We start from the raw sequence: 18325 nt of genomic DNA on the forward strand, positions 1-18325 counted from the left end.
CATGCACACACCTGCGGTCAATTAATCTACGACAGAGGAAGCGGGACTGTACTACACGATGGAGAAGAGACAGTTTCTTCAGCGAGTGGCGCTGGGAGAACCGGAAGCCACGTGTGAAGAGAGCGAGAGTAGAACATCCACTCACATCGTACACGAAAAGAAACTCAAAATGCTTTAAAGACCTAAATGTAAGACCTGAAACCGTGAAACTAGAAGAGGACATAGGCAGGATACTCCTTGACGTCAATCATACCAGTATTTTTCTGGATCAGTCTCCTAAGACAAAAAGCAAATGATAATAAAAGCAAGAATAAACAAATGGGGCCTAATTAAATAGCAAAGGAAATCAACAAAACAAAAAGACAAGCTACAGAATGGGAGGAAATATTTGCCAATGATGTGACCAACAAGGGTTAATACCCAGACTATATAAAAACGCATGCAACTCAATATCAGAAACAAGCAGCCCAACCAAACAATGGGTAGAGGACCTGAATAGACATTTTTCTAGAGAAGGCATGCAGATGGATGGCTAACAGGCACAAGAAGATGCTCAGCATCGCTGATTATTAGAGAAATGCTAATCAAAATAACAATGAGATATCATGTCAGGCCTGTCAGAATGGCTATCCTTAAAAAGTCTACAAGTAACAGATGTTGGAGAGGATGTGGAGAAGAGGGAACCTTTGGGACAGCCACTATTGAAAACAGTATAGAGGTTCCTCAAAAAACTAAAAATAGAACTCCCATATGATCCAGCAGTTCCACTTTTGGGTATAGATCCAGAAAAAACAGAAACGCAAATTCAAAAAGATACCTACACCTCAACATTCGTAGCAGTACTGTTTATAATAGCCAAGGTATAGAAGCATCCTGCGTGCCCATCCGCGGACACATGGATTAAGAAGAAGGGTATCCATTTACGATGGCACATTATTCAGCCATAGAAGAACGAAACTGCCATTTGCTGCAGCATGGATGGGCACAGAGAACATTATGCCTCACGAAATGAGTCAGACAAAGATAAATCCTCTGTGACATGATTTCTATGTGGAATCTAAAGAGTAATACAAATACATGTATATAGAAAACAGAAACAGTCTTGCAGATACAGATAACAAATTTGTGGTTACCAAAGAGGAGAAGGGAGGGAGGAAAGGACAAATTAGGGGCATGGGATTAAAATACACAGACTGCTGCTGCTGCTGCTGCTGCTGCTGCTGCTAAGTCGCTTCAGTCGTGTCCAACTGTGCGATCCCATAGACGGCAGCCCATCAGGCTCCCCCGTCCCTGGGATTCTCCAGGCAAGAACACTGGAGTGGGTTGCCATTTCCTTCTCCAGTGCATGAAAGTGAATATAAACTATTTGAGCAACGAGGGTATATTGTATAGCATGGGGAATTATAGCCATTATCATCTAATAAATTATAATGGGGTGTAATCTGCAAAAATACTGAATTACTATGCTATACACGTGAAACTAATATAATATTGTATATCAACTATACTTCAAAGAAAAATTTTAAAAGTCATCCCTAGGGAATTCCCTGGCAGTCCAGTGGTTAAGACTCAGCACTTTCACTGTCGGGGCCCCAGGTTCAATCCATGTTCCGGAAACTAAGATCCCATAAGCCAAGAGGTAGGACCAAAAAAATCAAATGTAATTACGCCATCTGTAAGTGACTGCTATAAATTTTTATCTTTGTTCATTCATTCATTCATTCATCTATTAATGAATATTATTTTTTGGTGAAGAATGTGAGTAACAATCTCTCACAAGCCAAGGACTGTGTTCTTTGAGATTTTAGTATGATTGTATATACCTAATCGATTTTTCTTTCAAAAATGGTGTATTGTTTCTCAGTTTTATGAATTGCCTTTCCCATTTTTCAGGTGGTTTCATTATGTCTCTGCTCTCTGACCTTCCTTGCCTTTTGTGAGTGAGCAAAGAAAGGTATTTTGCTCAAAGAGAGGCATTTGGGAAGGGCCATCTGTTGGTGTAGTTGCTTGAAAGGGATGCCAGGGAGGTGCGTGAGCTGTGTCTCTGCCTCTCCGCATCCGTCCCCCGTCTGCTCTCCCTCCCCACCCCATGCCTTTCTCTTTGCTCCTGTGCAAACCCAGGAAAGGATACTGCCTCCAGTCAGAAGGTTTCTTTTCATGGCTTTCAGAGGAAAACCTCTCAAGAGCTCAGATAAAAAAGTACACAGAGTGAAGATGGGAAGGGTCGTGCCCAGCAGAGGGTGGGCCTGGGGAAGAGTGACAGACAGGAGGGCCTGGGTCCCTGGCCGCCCTGCAGCAGAGAGAAGAGGCTGAGTGCTGGGTGGAGCGGAGGGGGCGGGACAGCTGGCGGGCAGCCCCCAAGGTGGCCGGGAAGAGCCTGACATTCGATATAAGCAGCCCAGATATGGGCCGGAAGCAAGGGAGAAGGAATTACACCTTGAGGGGACACACTCCTCCACCCAGGCCCTGCTCTTTCCATGAACCTCTGCCTGTCTGCTTTCCCCACCTGGCAGTGCCTAGGCTGGGTGGTCTGACAGGGCTGACACACCCAGCTACAGTGCTCCACCGACCCTGCTCCGTGGCCCCTCCCTGCGCAGTGGGTGGGGATCTGAGCATGTAGTCAGGCTTGGGGAAGATGTCCCCAGCATCCTCAGAGTCGGGGGAGGTGTCCCCGGTATCCTGAGAACTACGGAAGATGTCGCCGGCATCCTCAGAGTCAGGGGAGATGTCCCCGGCATCCTCAGAATTACGGAAGATGTCCCCGGCCTCCTCAGAGTCGGGGGAGATGTCCCCGGCCTCCTCAGAATTAGGGGAGATGTCCCAGGCATCCTCAGAATTAGGGGAGATGTCCCAGGCATCCTCAGAATTAGGGGAGATGTCCCAGGCATCCTCAGAATTAGGGGAGATGTCCCAGGCATCCTCAGAGTCGGGGGAGATGTCCTAGGCATCCTCAGAGTCGGAGAAGATGTCCCCGGCATCCTCAAAGTCGGGGGAGATGTCCCCGACATCCTCAGAGTCAGGGGAGATGTCCCCGGCATCCTCAGAATTAGGGGAGGTGTCCCAGGCATCCTCAGAGTCGGCTGCTCAGATTCCATTCTAAAATGACAGCTCAGAGCTGGGGGGACGTTGAAGGTGGGTGTTCTAGGAGGAACAATGATCCCTCCTTTCACTTCCTCTCAAATGAAGTGGAGTCCCTGGCATTAGGTGAGGAGGTCTCTGGGCCCTGAGGGTGGGTAACACTTGGCATCTCGGTGTTTTTCTGAGCCACTCTGATCAGCACACAGACTGGTGTTTCATGGAGGGGTGGCCAGGACTTCACACTTGTGAGCAGGATGGCTTCTGTAAGCTGTGTGTCCCTGTGGGCCTCTCTGGGTCATGCGTGTTCTCCAGTGTGGCCCAGTCCTGGCGAGACCTGGCGGCCGGCCCCTGGGCTGCAGAGCAGCTTCCTGTGCGGCCCCTCAGAGCCTGCGGTGCCCCGGGCCCCTCCTCCACCCCTGAGCTATAATTAAGTCCCTACATGAAACCGTATCCCTCAGCTGACACGCGCTCAGAACCGCAGTCCCAGCCCTGGGCAGCTCCTCTGGGGTGACCCCGGGGGCTGTGGTCTCAGCCTCCAGACCCGCTTGGGTGGGGCTGAGTGATGGTGGGCGCCTGCCAGGAGAGGCATGGGTTCCGTGGGGCAGGGGCAGGCCTTGCCCACGAGGCGGAAAGTGGGGAGTCACGGGGGAGGTGAAGGCCTGGCGAGCAGCCTGAGTGCAGGGAACCCAGGGTGGAGGGGAAGAGCGGGCGGCCCTGCAGGGCAGGAGGGCGCAGACTGGCCGAGATTCTGAATCACCGGGCCACGAGGCAGAGTCGGAGCAGTTCCTTTGATCGTCTGTACGTTTCTGTGGGATTTGAAAATTGAGGTACACCTCACGTAACATAAACTTCACCTCTTTAATGTACGCGCTCTAGTGGTTTGGGTAGATTTACTGTGTTGTACAGTCATTGCCACTATCTAATTTCATAGCATTTCTGTCAGCCCTAGAGCAAACTGTGCATTAGTGCGGATTCCTAATACCACCCTCCCCTCCTCAATTCCCTGTCAGCCACTAGCCTGCTGTCCTTCTCTGTGGGTTTCCCTGTTTCAGACGTTTCATATGTATGGGATCATGCAGTATGTGGCCTTGTGTGTCTGACTTCTTCAATTGGCATAGTGTGTTCAAGGTTCATTCGTGCTCTGACATGTAATGGTGTTTCATTCCTTTTTATGGCTGAGTAATATTCCATTGTAAGTATATCACTTTTTGTTTATGCATTCTCCCGGTGATGGACATTTGGGTTATTTCCATTTTCTTGACTTCTGTGGACACTCGTTTACCGGCTTCGTGTGAGGATACGTTGTAAGTTCTTTGGGGATTGTTCATAGGAGTAGACTCGCTGGACCATACGGTAACTTTGTTTAATATTTTGAGGAGCTACCAATCTGTGCCTTCATCATGCCCTCACTCACTTGTTCGTTTGCTTGCTGTATTTGCTGGCTTGTATCTGTCTGCTTATGGCTCTGCTGGGTTGTTGTTGCAGATGGGGGCTGCTCTTGGTTACAGTTCCCGTGCTTCTCACTGCGCTGGCTTCTCTTGGTGCACAGCGTAGGCTCTAGGGCGCGCAGGTTTCAGTAGTTGGAGCTCCCGGGCTCTAGAGCACAGGTTTAGTGGTTGTGGTGCACGGGTTTCATTGCTCCACAGCTTGTGGGATCATCCCAGACCAGGGATCAAACTCGTTTCCCCTGCATTGGCAGGCAGATTCTTTACCACTGAGCCACCAGGGAACCCTATGTATTTATTTTTAATTGTGAAACATCCATAACAAAAACTTTGTCATTTTAGCCATTTTTTAAATGTAAGTTCTGTGGCATTAGGTACCTTCACCTTGTTGACAACTATCACCACCATCCATCTCCAGAACTTTTTTCATCTTGCAAAAATGGGAATTCCCTGGTGATCCAGTGGTTAGGACTCTGAGCTTTCACTGCTATGATCCTGGGCTCAATCCCTGATTGGGGAACTAAGATCCCACAAGCCGCACAGCATGGCAAAGGAAAAAGCTGGAAACCATCTTGCAAGAATGAAACTCTGTACCCTAAGTACACTCTCCATTCCCCCCTCCCCCAGGCCTCTGGCAACCACCATTCCACCTTCTTTGTGAACTTGGCTACTCTAGATCCATCATATGAGCGGAGTCACACAGTGTTTGTCCTTTTGCGACTAGCTAATATCACTTACTGGAGAAGGGTATGGCAACCCACTCCAGTATTCTTGCCTGGAGAATTTCATGGACAGGAGCCTGGCGTGCTGCAGGCCACGGGATCGCAAAGAGTGGGACACGACTGAGCGACTGACTGATGCTCGTGCCGCTCACACTGTCTTCAGAGTTCACCACGTTGCAGTGTGTGTCAGAATCCCATTCGTTTGTGAGGCTGCGTACTATTCCATTGTGGGAATGTACCACAGTTTGTTTATCCATCTGTATATCATCCATTTGTGTATCGTCTGTTGATGATCCTTTCATCTGTTACTTTCCGCTTTTGGCTGTCATGAGTGTACTGCTCTAAACTTGGATGTACATATCTGTTCATGTCCCCTTGTTCAGTTCTTTTGGGTACATACCCAGAAGTAGAATTGTTGGGTTACATGAAAACCTATTTCTAATTTTTGAAGGAAACACCACACTGTTTACCATAGTGGCTGCACCATCTTACACCCCCAGCTGCTGCTGCTAAGTTGCTTCAGTCGTGTCCGACTCTGTGCGACCCCATAGATGGCAGCACACCAGGCTCCCCCGTCCCTGGGATCCTCCAGGCAAGAACACTGGAGTGGGTTGCCATTCTCTTCTCCAGTGCATGAAAGTGAAAAGTGAAAGTGAAGTCACTCAGTCGTGTCCGACTCTTTGCGACCCCGTGGACTGCAGCCTACCAGGCTCCTCTGTCCATGGGATTTTCCAGGCAAGAGTACTGGAGTGGGGTGCCATTGCCTTCTCTGACATCCCCAGCAGAACTGCCCAAAGCTACCCAAGTGCTATCTTGATTGATAGCACTGTTGCATATAGAATCAGAATTTGGGGGTTACTGCTCCATGTTTCAGTATGAATAGTGGATAAGAAGACTCCAATATGAAGTTGGATTCCAAGTCCTCTGTAAGTAATCTGTTTTTTTTCTTCTCTGAAAGATGTAAGAATTTTCTTTTTTCTTGAAGTTCAAGATACATCACCAGGATGTGTGGTAAGTCGATTTAGTCATGTCCAACTCTGTGTGACCCTGTGGACTATGGCTCACCAGACTCCTCTGTCCATTGGATTCTCCAAACAAGAATACTGGAATGGGTTGCCATGCCCTCCTCCAGGGGCTCTTCCCAATCCAGGAATGGAACCCGCCTCTCTATGTCTCCTGTGTTGGCAGGCAGGTTCTTTACCACTAGCGCCACCTGGCAAGCCCCTATATCACCAGAATATATCTAGGTATTTGTCTTCTTTCCTTAATTTCTGTAGAGCCCTTAGTTGCTAAAGACAAATGTTTTGGAGTCTCCAGGAAGTCTTCTATTTATTTTCCTTCATTGTCTCTATCCTCTGCTTCTAAAAAAACATTTATTTTATTTATTATTTATTTATTTGGCTGGGCCAAGTCTTCGTTGTAGCGTGCAGGATGTTGAGTCACGGCATGCGACCTGTCAGTTTCGGCCTGTGGGATCTAGTTCCCTGACCAGGGATCAAACCCTGACCCCTGCGTTGGGAGCGCAGAGTCTTAACTACTGCACCACCAGGGAAGTCCCTGCTTCTAGTGTTTATTAGACACTGTGGACTTGTGGACTTACCGCTTCATTGCTAGTGTATAGAAATACAGATAATTTCTATATATTCATTTTGTATACTTCAACCGTATTGAACTTATTTATTAGTTCGATTTTTTAAGTGGATTTCTTAGGATTTTCTATGTATCAGACCATGTCTTCTGCTCATAGAGATAGTTTTACTTTTTACTTAGCAATCCAGATAACTTTTTTTTTCCTCACTTAAGTGCTCTGCCTAGAATCTCCAGTACAATATTGAATGAAGTGGTGAAAGTGGAGATCCTTGTCTTGTTCCTGATCTTAGCAGGAAAGCTTTTTCTTAGGAGTTGCTTATTTTTGAATTGAGAATTCGTTTTTTAAATATTTATTTATTATATTTATTTATTTGAATGCCCTAGGTCTTAGTTGTGGCAGGCAAACTCTTAGTTGCAGAGTGTGAGATCTAGTCCCCTGGTCAGGGGTCAAACCTGAGCCCCCTGCCTTGGGAGCAAGGAATCTTAGCTGCTGGACCACCAGGAAGTCCCTTGAATTGAAAATTCTTGACATGCTACAAAATTCAGAAGGTATCCCCTCTTTCCCTTCCCCGTCTCTCAGCTGCCCGGAGGAGGCAGCTGTCCTAGCCACTTTGGTTTATGGGTGCATACTCATCTCTTTTCTGTTATGACATTATTACTTTCCAGGCGGATGGCCGTCTGCTGTGCGCGCTGGGCTGCTCCTTGCTCCATGTATTGTGTCTTGTCCACCCTTGCATGTCAGTACACCTGGAGCTTCCTCATTTTTTTCCACTGCTCCCTCCTCTCTCGCACGAGTGTGCCGTCCTCTCATTTACTGATGGGCGCGCAGGTGATTTCCGGTTTTTTGCTGCCACGTAACCCTGACAGGTATTTTTGCACATGAATATAACAAGCAGATTGATTAGGATGCAGTGCAACAGATGCCGTGGTGAGGTGTGGGAGAGGAAGCTGGTTTGACAGTTGCTGCTTTGACAAAAGCCTCAAGACAGGGAAGCCTGGAGTGCTGCAGTCCATGGAGGAGCAAAGAGTCAGGCACGGTTGAGCAACTGAGTTGAACTGAGAAAGGCTCAAGGTGAGCATTTAGCATCTGGGGTGGGCCTGCAGGCTGGGCAGGATTGTGGTAGGCGGAGCTGTGGTAGGAGAGGCAGTGAAAGGCAGTAGGAAAGGCTGTGAGTAAAAGAGCAGCCGCTCTGATGTGCTTGGGGAAATCAGGAGAATCGTCCGTTGCTTCATAACAGATCACCCCAGAGTTTGTTGCTGTTGTTTAGGCGCTCGGTCACGTCCGACTCTTTGCAACCCCATGGCCTGCAGCATGCCAGGCTACCCTGTCACCCTGTCCTTCACCATCTCCCAGAGTTTGCTCAAACTTCTGTCCTTGGAGTCCGTGATGCCATCGAGTACCATCTTATCCTCTTTTCCTCCTGCCTTCCATCTTTCCCAGCGTCAGCTTTAAACAACATTTAGGATCCGACAGTGTCTGAGTCAGCAGGCTATTACACAAGGGCCTGAATACGCCGAGGTGGGTGTGTTTGCGGGTCATTTTCAAAGGCTGCCTCCCATAGCAAGTTGCCATGAGGGTGGGATTGGCTTGGACCCTCGTGAAGGCAGACATTCTTCCAGGTCTGGCTGGGAAGCTGAGACTGATGCGGGAACATGCGAACCATGGGAGGCCTTTGGGCAGGAGAGTAAGGTGGTGGCTCTTATCTAGGACAGTTAACCTGCTCGGATCATACCAGAGGGGTCAAAATGGAGAGTGACACCCAGTCAGAGACTTAGGTAGGAGAGGTCAGGTCTGTATTAATAACTGAGGGGGAAAGTTTCTGGCCTGTAGTAATAACCGTTGCTTCGTATGGAATGCCTTCTCTGTACTATGTACTTTGGCTGTGTTTTCTTGACTCATATCTGGGAAACCACCTCAAAAAGAAGGTGTTACTGATGTATCTTGTTTGCAGCTGAGGAGGCTAAGCCCCAGAGAGGTCGAAAAACTCGTGTACGGCGCGCAGCTGGCAGCTTGAAGAGCAGCAGTCTCAGGCCTGCCTGCCGTGAGGACCGTGTGGCCGGGAGTGGAGAGGTGTGGAGGCCAAGTCTTGGCCTTTCCCTGGATGCTGAAGGAAGACAGCGGAGCCTGCGAGGTTGATGTTTTGCCCGGAGGTGGCCAGGACAAAGATGACACTGTAACGGGAAGAAGGGAGGCCAGCGGGGACGTGGCTGTGGCGAGGGACAGTGAGTCATCCTGGAACGCTGGGTGCCTGCTGGCAGGGTCCTTCCCCGTTACAGGGGATCGTAAATAGTTCCCAGACCTGATGTATGGAGACGTGTCCCTGGCCGAGAAGGGCGCTAAAAGTGGGAGCTCCTGGTCAGAGGGTTCTGTGACGAGGTTGTTTGTTAGAACACTGGGTTTTTGTTCCCTCAGCCTCCTGAGTGGGGGCCCTACCACGTATCAGAGCAGAACCTGGACCAGCCGGATTCAAGGAGGGAGTCGCAGAACCTGGACCAGCCGGATTCAAGGAGGGAGTCGCAGCAAGGGTGCCGTCTTTAACCACTGACGACAATGATGCAGAGCAGGGATTCGAACCCACAGCTGTGACTGGCCTAGGGCTCTCTCTGCCACACCGCACTGCATCCCTTTCTGCTTCCTACTCCTTGGCGCCGGCAAAGCTTGCTGGCTTGCGTGTGTCGTTGGAAGGAACTAATTTCTGTTGTGACCTCCCAGAGCTGAAGTTGCACGGCTGTTGTTTAATCGCTAAGTTATGTCTGACTCTTGCAACCCCATGGACTGTAGCTGCAAGGCTCCTCTGTCCTTGGGATTTTCCAGGCAAGGATACTGGAGTGGGTTGCCATTTCCTCCTCCAGGGGATCGTCCCAACCCAGGGATTGAATCCACGTCTCTATCAATAGAGGCAGATTCTTTGCCACTGAGCCACCAGGGAAGCCCAGAGGTTGCACTTGTTACTTCTTTTTCACAGGTTAGCATCTCAGATCACTGTGCCCAAGAGAACCTTCCAGCATTGGCTTTGACTTGGGGATCTGCTGGCTGTCCCCCAGGCTCTTCAGCACTGACTGCGGAACACGCCTGGAGTTTCCCAGCTGAGCCTCCCCTCCTGCGCTTAGCACTGGCCCGTGGGATCCCAGTATGGCCGCCAGATGTGTAGACGGGCCCTGTTGCGCATCGTCCCAGGGGGTGTCTCGTCCGGTGATTCCCAGACAAGACTCAGCTGGCAGATTCACTAGGGAGTTTTGGAAGAAATGTAGTTTCCTGGGCCTTGTCTCAGGCCTCTGATTTCTCCTGGAAATTAAAATTTCCAGGAATGAAGTCCAAGGATCTGCGTTTTAAAGCTCCTCATTGACCAGAGCAGGCAGCTTGGTTAGAGAACCGCTGACTTTTCAGAAAGGCGTCTTTGAAGTCACTGATCAGAGCAGTTCAAGTGGGACCTGAGAGGTTATCCTGAGGGCCTCACACATCACATCCAGGCATGTGGTTGTGACTTCTGACGGCCTCCAGGTTTCAGACTGCATCTGCTCAGCTCACCCTCTTCTGCTTTCTTTGGTAGTATCTGAGCTCTCTGGTGACTGCTGGTTTCATTTTAAAGTGTTTACAGAAGGGAGCTAGCTCTGCCATTGCTCAGGAGATCCTTAAACAGAGCCTACTGGGTCTCATTTATCTGGAATATAAAATCCCTTTGCTGAACTGCCTGGTTATCTTTGGTGCAAAGAACATGACTGCCCTAGATATATCCAAGTTAGCACAACAGTTGGATCCTTCTGATTCTGTGCCTTCTATCTACTTTAAGGTCCCCTTGAAGACTTGAAAACCCAGGTTGATTTCTTTCGTCAGTTAAACTAATGCCTACATTTTAGAATATTTGGAAAATATAGAGGGAAACAGAAATTACGCAGAACCTTCGTCTCAGAGAATTGCTCAGTTAATATTTTCATGGTTGGAGCATTTCCATGCTTTCTCTCTCTCGTACATATACCCCTTCATACGCCCTCTTCTTGTTGTTTTTAGTTTTTGCCCAGCCGCACAACATGTAGGATCTTGGTTCTCCCACCAGGGATCAAACCCAGGCAGAAGCGCAGAGTTTTAACCCCTGGACAGCCAAGGAATTCCCACAAAATCTTCTTTTTGAAAAACCAAGTTGAAGTCATATAGTGATACTGTTACTCAGCAGCTTTATTGGGGTATAATCCATATACCATGAAGTTCGTCCATTTAAAATGTACAGTTTGATGGTTTTCAGTATACTTGCAGAGTTGTGTAACCATTTAGAACCTTTTCTCGTCTCAGAAGGAAATCTCGCACCCGTTGATGTTCACTGTCTCCATGCACCCCTCCCCTGCCCCAGGCAATCTCCAGGCTGCTTTCTGTTCCCACAGATTTGCCTGCTCTGGACATTTTGTAGAAATGGGGTCATATGATATGTGGTCTTGTGTGGTTGGGTTCTTGCACTGAGCATAATTGTGATGCTGTTTTGAAATCTGCTTTAAATATTCATATCACTAGCAATTTGAATATAGATTTCAAGAATGCATTTTTTAAGCAGAGCAGTGTCCCTTCTTAGGAGTTTACCTGAGCTTATTTAACCAGTTCTGCTGATGGACATTTCGGTTGGTTCTCATTGTTTGCTATTACATAACTGCTTCCTTGGAGAAGGCAATGGCACTCCACTCCAGTACTCTTGCCTGGAAAACCCCATGGATGGAGGAGCCTGGTAGGCTGCAGTCCATGGGGTCGCTGAGAGTCGGGCATGACTTGAGTGACTTCACTTTCACTTTTCATTTTCAAGCATTGGAGACGGAAATGGCAACCCACTCCAGTATTCTTGCCTGGAGAATCCCAGGGACGGAGGAGCCTCCTAGGCTGCCGTCTATGGGGTCGCACAGAGTCAGACACGACTGAAGCGACTTAGCAGCAGCAGCATACTACTTCCTACACTCAAAATTGGTCTTATCTGATTGGTTAATAAGATACCTGGTATCTTTTCTGGTTGATACCTTATCTGGTTCTCTGAATCCCTGACTGGAACAGAAGTTCTTTGAGGGCAGTCACGTTGTCTGCCTTGGTAAGAACTAACCCACTACCTGGCATAATTCCTGGCACTTGGTAGATACTTGGTTTTAAAGGAGAGAGCGAGGCACTTCCCTGGCAGGCCAGCGGTAAGACGCCTTGCTTCCATTGCAGGGGTCATGGATTCCATCCCTGTCGTGGAGTTAGGGTCCCAGACCTTGCTGTGCACTGCAGCCAAAGAGTTAAAAAGAGAGAGAGAGTGTGTGTGCCATTTTGAATGAATCAAAAGTAGGGATATTGGGACCTCCCTGGTGGCCCAGTGGCTAAGAATCCACCTTGCAGTTCGGGGGATGCCGCTTTAGTCCCTGGTCAGGGAACTGAGGTCCCACTTGCTGTGGAGCGACTGCTGAGCCGCAGCTGGAGAACTCAGTCACCACAAAACGCAACCAAGACCCGCCACCACCAAATGTATGAATATTTTTTAAAAGTAAGGAGATTGATAAATTTTGCCAACTCTTGAGAGTTACACTAATTTACCCTGTCTCAGCAGCCTCCAAGAGTTTCTGACTCCCTGTTCCCTTGAATCTGAGTTAACTTAAGAGAGGAAGTCCTGTGGTCTTCTGATCTCTGACACTCTCTGACCCGGGAACCCGTTAGTTTAGTCACATGCCCCTTTCCTTGGGCCACTGAAGTCCTGCCTGTTGGGGAGCCGGTGGTGGGGGGAGCTCGGACCTCCTGGGCCCTCACTGTGGCCTCGGGCGGTGCTGCGTCATTTCCTGTCTCCCTCAGGCCCCGGGGCACCCTCTGGCCACTTCCCCTGTTCAGTGTGGAGGTGTTGGGGAGTGAGTAAAGTTGGGTTGGTCAGGGGTGTGTAAGAAGACGTGGGTTCAGCGGCTGCTTGGCATGCCCTCTTTAGTCATCAGGAGAGGTGTCACTCTGGAAGTTGTGGGTCTGCAAAAGGAGAAATGAAGAAATGCTTCCAGGAAGCCAGACGCAAATGGCGCGGACTGCCCCCTCTGGAGGCGGCAGGCACCCACGCTGCCTGAGTCACCACTGGCCGCAGGCCCTGCTGCCGTCCACACGGTTCCTGTCCAGGAGGGCCTGCCCAGGACAGGGGCCAGGGGCGTGGAGGCAGGTCTCCCGGGTCACAGCGGCAGCCTCTTGCCTGTGGTCTCTCAGCAGTTCTTTCCTCCAAAGACGAGTTGTGTTGTCTGCTTGTTTCTTGGCTAAGTCTGCAGATTGTACACTGGGATTCGAAGGAAGAGCTGGGTGGCCAAGGCAGCTTGTCGGGGGCAGAGCTGCGCCCTGTGCGGAGTCAGTTACGGCTCTCTAGCAGTAGTTGCCCTTTGTTCATCGCTCACAGGTGTCCCATTCCCCGGGAGCGTGCTCCAGTCCTCCTCCCCTTCACCCCCGTCCCTGTAAGAAGGTGCTGCCCCTGGTCACTGTGGAGATCACAGGCCTTGCAGATGGCACGGCTTCTTTCCTTGCAGCTCTGAGACCTCTCTTGCTTGGTCCTTACCTACTTGTGTGTTGTTTTCTTATCGCTCATGCAGGCACCAGCGCCTGCTTTGTGCCTCGTATCTTATTAGACTGTGCAAACATGCGGCAGAAAGAGAGGGGCCCTGCCCTCTGGGAGATGAAGCTTCCGTCTTCCCTCTTGGTCTCGGTGCTGCCCGGATTCCTCTCCCTTTCCCCCGCCTGCGTGCGCGCGTCGGGGGGCTTCTACCCCTTCTCTGCCAGACCAGCTCTCCCCACCGCCCCGCCTTACTGGGAGCCTCTCCATGCCCTCAGTCACCTGATGGTTGCCCTCCGTGTCCCTTTAAATCAGTCACCGAATCTGAGTGTTCCTCTTTTTGCCTTGAAGTCTGATGACACTAGTGCTACCCCAGCTTGTGGTGGTGGTTTTCCTTGTATTTTCAACATTTTCATGTCATTGTGTTTTAGGAGTTTCTTTCATAAGCAGAATGTGGCTGGATTTAAAGTTTTAAGTCAGATCTGAGACTGTCTTAAATGAGTTTAGTTTATTTACATTTGGGGGTTTGACTTAAATATATTATTATGTTTTTGAGTACTTTTAATATGCTTTCCTTTTTTGCTTGTTTTTCTCCTTTCCTGCCTTCTGTTGGAGGTTTACTTTCCCCCGCTGCGGCATGTGGATCTTCCTGGACCAGGGATCGAACCCATGTCTTTAGCATTGGCAGGTGAATTCTTTACCACTGAGTCACCAGGGGAGCCCCAATTGGGTTTTTTAAATTCTCTTTACTAGTCTGAAAATTATACATCTTATTTCTGTTCTTATTCCTACATTTTCTCTTCTTTCCTGCTATCTGTTTACTTTCAAAAAAACATGAAAACATTATAGTGAATATTTGTATTCTTTTTACTTAAATTTAGGTAATGCATTTCTGCATCTCTGTACTTCTGTTTAGAACCATTTTTTCACACTATTTTTATTTATTTGGCTCTACCAGGTCTTAGTTACAGTGTGTGGAATCTAGTTCCCTGACCAGGGATTGAATCTGGACCCCCCCACTGGGAGCTTGGAGTCTTAGCCACTAGATCGCCAGGGAAGTCCCTAGAACCATTTGAAAGTAAGCGTGGATTTGTTTTTCTTTCTTTTTTTTAATAATTATTTCTTTCTTCATCTGACTGTACCAGGTCTTAGTTGCAGCATGTGGGATTTAGTTCCCTGACCAGGGGTTGAACTTGGGGCCCCTGAATTGGGAGCCTGGAGTCTTAGCCCCTGGACCACCAGGGAAGTCCCTGTTTTTCTTTTTAAAAATAACTTTCTTTATTTATTCATGGCTGTGCCGGGTCTTCACTGCTGGGTGGGCTTTTCTTTCGTGGCGGCTGTTGGGGGCTGCTCTCCATTGCAGTGCATGGGCTTCTCGTTGTGCTGGCTGCTTTCATTGCAGGACGTGGGCTCTAGGGCACGCAGCTTCAGTCGCTGTGGCCCGTGGGCTCAGTAGTTGCGGCTCCCAGGCTCCAGAGCGCAGGCCCAGTAGTTGTAGCACACAGGCTTAGTTACTCTGAGGCATGTGAGGTCTTTCTGGACCAAGAATCGAACCTGCAGCTCCTACATTGGCAGGTGAATTCTTCACTGCTGAGCCACCAGGGAAACCCTGTTTCTCTTTTTCTTGCTCAGAATTTGGTGTGCTCTTCTACCCAAAGACTCACTTAAAAAAAATTTTTTTTTTGTTTTTCTATTTTGGAATAATTTTAGATAAATTTAGACTTGGAGAGTCCCATTTTTTGTACTCTAGTCTCCTGGAATTCCTTAGGTATCTGTTGACCATTCTACCATCCAAATCTCTTATCTGTTTTTTCTGTGCTGCTCTCTCTCTTTCATCATCTGAATCTTCTCATTTTGTCATCTCTTTCAAATTATTTCATTATTCCTGATTCTTGAGATGCTTTCTCCCTTTTTGTGTCCGATGCTGCCCCTCTTGGTGGTTTATTTCCCTGTGTGGTTTGTAACTTTGAGTTATGAGCTCAGAGTCCTTCAGGATGGATTCTTAAGGACAAGTTTTGTGTCCTGGGATGTGAAAGTTTCCCTTAGAACAGTTGGCATTTGGTGGGCCTGTAGAGTTAAAGGTCCTGGCTCAAGTGTTACATTCATTTCTGAGTTTGACACCCCTTTCACCCTTCCACAGAGCGTTGGAGCAATGGCCAGCTCCTTGTTGCTGTCCTGCCCTGGGCAGCCCTTTGAGGCTCTCATCTTGATATCCAGACTCAAAGTCACAGCCAGACATTAAAACCACTTCATATGTGGGTTCAAAAGCCCACAGGTCATTCTGGTGTCAGTCCCCCTCACTGTTCATGTTTCACTTTTTCTGGTCATTTCCAGCACATGGGGTATTTTTCTTTCAAATTTGGCTATATGTTTAGGGATATCATTTATCTTATCTAGTATTTCTATTAACATGATGTGACCATAGCAGGAAGGCCAAGAAGCTCTTTCACTATGTTGCTGCAAGTTCAGGTCCAAGTCCTTAGTATAGTGTATGCAGCCCTTTGTGATCTAGCCCCCATTTACCTTTCCTGCGTAAACGTAGCTTTAAATTTTACACTTAAGCAAATTGAACCATTGCATACCACAAACTAATGTTTAAAAGCTCAAGTTTTAGAGTTCAGCTGTTTGGTTTGGAACCTGTCTTCATCCTTTCAACTTGTGATCTTGGACAAGATACTTATTCTCTCTGTGCCTCAGTTTCCTCATCTGTAGAATGGCAGCCTCTGGCATGTAGTAAATGGCTCCTGGCTCCAGGAGGCCACACCCTAGGCTTCTGCACCTTGGCACATTTTTGTTCCTCCCAGGAAGTATCCAGCTCCCCTGACTGCCTTCCTTGATCCCTCTTGACAGAGTGGCTTTTGCTCTTTCTGTGCTTGAAGTCTCTTTCTATAGTAATTATCACCCTGTAGGTCATTGCTGGTTTACCTATTTCCTGTCCTTTCCAGGTGCTAAGACCCTTGAGAACAGGGCCCTGTTTTTCTTGGTGCTTAAAGCTCCTGGCACTCTCCCCATCACTTGGTGACTGCTCAGTGTGGCCTGTTGAGTTGAATTTCTCTGGTTGAGTAGAAGCAAGAGCCTGAGAGTTGTTTGAGACCCAGATGCAGGGAAAGACAGCAGGAAAGATGATTTTTTGGCAGGTTTTGTGCCAAGTTGAGGAAGTGTGGCTGGGACCCAAGGTAGCAATTCTCAGTCTAGCAGAGGGTGCCAGGGACTTAAAGCAAGCCAGTGGCCAGAAAAGCCACTAAATCCTACAAATTAGTTTCCAGCCTTAAGAATGCATGCCCCACTTTCCATCCCCAAACTTGGCCTTTCTGAGTACCAGGCAAAGGAATACAAACTAATTACGATCCCTAGTGAACCCTGAGAACCTGTAATTTTAGAATAAGGTCATACTTCTGAAAGGGACAGCTGCTCTAGGAGTGGGCGATTCTACGCGCACTTGGGTGCCTCGAAGGAGACAGGGTGGAAGGCGCAGCGGCCAGCTGCTCAGAGCTGAGTGCCGCCCATGCCTGCCCATTGCATCCAGCCCAGTTAAGAGCTCTGCCTCTCTGAGATGTCAGCAGCTAAAAGTGGCAGATTGGATAGGCCTGGGCAGAGCTAAACAGGGCCTGTGCCATCCCTCCTCCGTTCTGCCTGACTTCTCTGAACTCTTGGGGTTCTGTCACAAGAGTAATCGCAGAAGAGAAGGGAGTTGATTTCCGACGATCACCAGAGAATGTCCATCAGACTGTAGTCTGGTGGGAGTGGTGAGCAATGACAGCTTTGACTCTCAGTCCTCTTGGCTGAGATTTCAGGATTCAGTTCAATTCAGAGGTAGGCACAGGGCTGGGGGTGGCCGATAGCCTGGGCCAATACACACGGTTCCTAAGAGATAGCTTCTTCCTGGACAAGAAGAGCTTGCTGTCTAGTTGGAGAGAATTCCTCGTGCACAGGAATCACAGCCTATCGTGTAAGGTAGTGATTCTGCGTGACGCTGTGTGCACATCTGCCCCTTGGACAGGCTGGCACTCTTGCTCAAAAGGAGCTCTTCTCTTCTGAAGCTTAACTATCGGTTTATTATTTTTCTTGGGTGGTTGTGAGCACCATTACAGACTGGCCTGAGGTTATAGAACCACCATTTTGTTTCTGAAAATGGGCCCAGGTGTGTCTTTAAGAACTCCTCCCCTCTTGCCTGTCTTTAAATAATGACAGGTTTACAGTGTCGCATGCTTATCTTCAGGGTCTCCTAGGGGCAGATCACCAGCAGTTGCTGGTTTTGAGGCATCAAGATCTTTTCTGTGGACTCTTAGATCATTTCTTCACATTTCCTAGTCTGATGCCATTTTTCTAGGAGAGTGACTACTGAATCAGGCTCTCTAGGAGTGAGTCTTGGAATCTGTTATTGAAGATTGGAAGAAAACTGAGCAAAGTGAGATCTGAAACATTTATGGTAGGATTTATGGGTGGACTCCAAGTGGCATAGGTGGAGTCCCAGGCAGTTATAGGAGCTCCACTAGGTTGTAAAGAACGCAAGTTCCTTCCAGTTCCCTGCTTTGTCACTCTTGAAAGTGAAAGTGAAGTCGCTCAGTCACGTCCGACTCTTTGCGACCCCATGGACTGCAGCCCACCAGGCTCCTCGGTCCATGGAATTTTCCAGGCAGGAGTACTGGAGTGGGGTGCCATTGCCTTCTCCATTGTCATTCTTAGGGTGTGGCTATTGTTTGCATTGTCCAAAATGGCTGCCTTGGACCAGCTATCACACCCACATTCCAGGCGGCAGAACAGAGAGAGAGGGAAGGATGATGGCCCCTCCACCCCTGCTTTAAGGCTACTTCAAGAATGTCTTCTGCCTCTACTTTTTTCTGTGACTCAGGGGAAGTCATTTAGTATGTCAGAGCCACAGTTATAGTGGGCATGATAACACTTACCTCAGAAGGATGAGGATGAGAGAGAATGGTACAGAGTATCTGGCACTGTGCCCAGCCCGTAG

The 18325-nt window shown here is 48.6% G+C and overlaps 1 protein-coding gene across 9 annotated transcripts in view; it reads left to right on the forward strand.

The window, feature by feature from the left end:
• Window positions 1–18325, forward strand: part of PPARD (peroxisome proliferator activated receptor delta) — an 88741-nt gene that overhangs the window by 17071 nt on the left and 53345 nt on the right. The window contains exons 3-4 of one of the 9 annotated variants that reach the window (XM_060403105.1): window positions 8788–9058; window positions 9249–14434. The exons of 6 other annotated variants lie outside the window; for them this stretch is intronic. The gene's annotated coding sequence lies outside the window, so the exon portion shown is untranslated. The remainder of the gene's footprint in view (window positions 1–8787; window positions 9059–9248; window positions 14435–18325) is intronic. 2 more of the 9 variants (XM_042237247.2, XM_060403106.1) reach the window with 2 other exon arrangements.

Source organism: Ovis aries, chromosome 20 (genome assembly GCF_016772045.2).
Source record: "Ovis aries strain OAR_USU_Benz2616 breed Rambouillet chromosome 20, ARS-UI_Ramb_v3.0, whole genome shotgun sequence".
Lineage (NCBI taxonomy): Eukaryota > Metazoa > Chordata > Mammalia > Artiodactyla > Bovidae > Ovis > Ovis aries.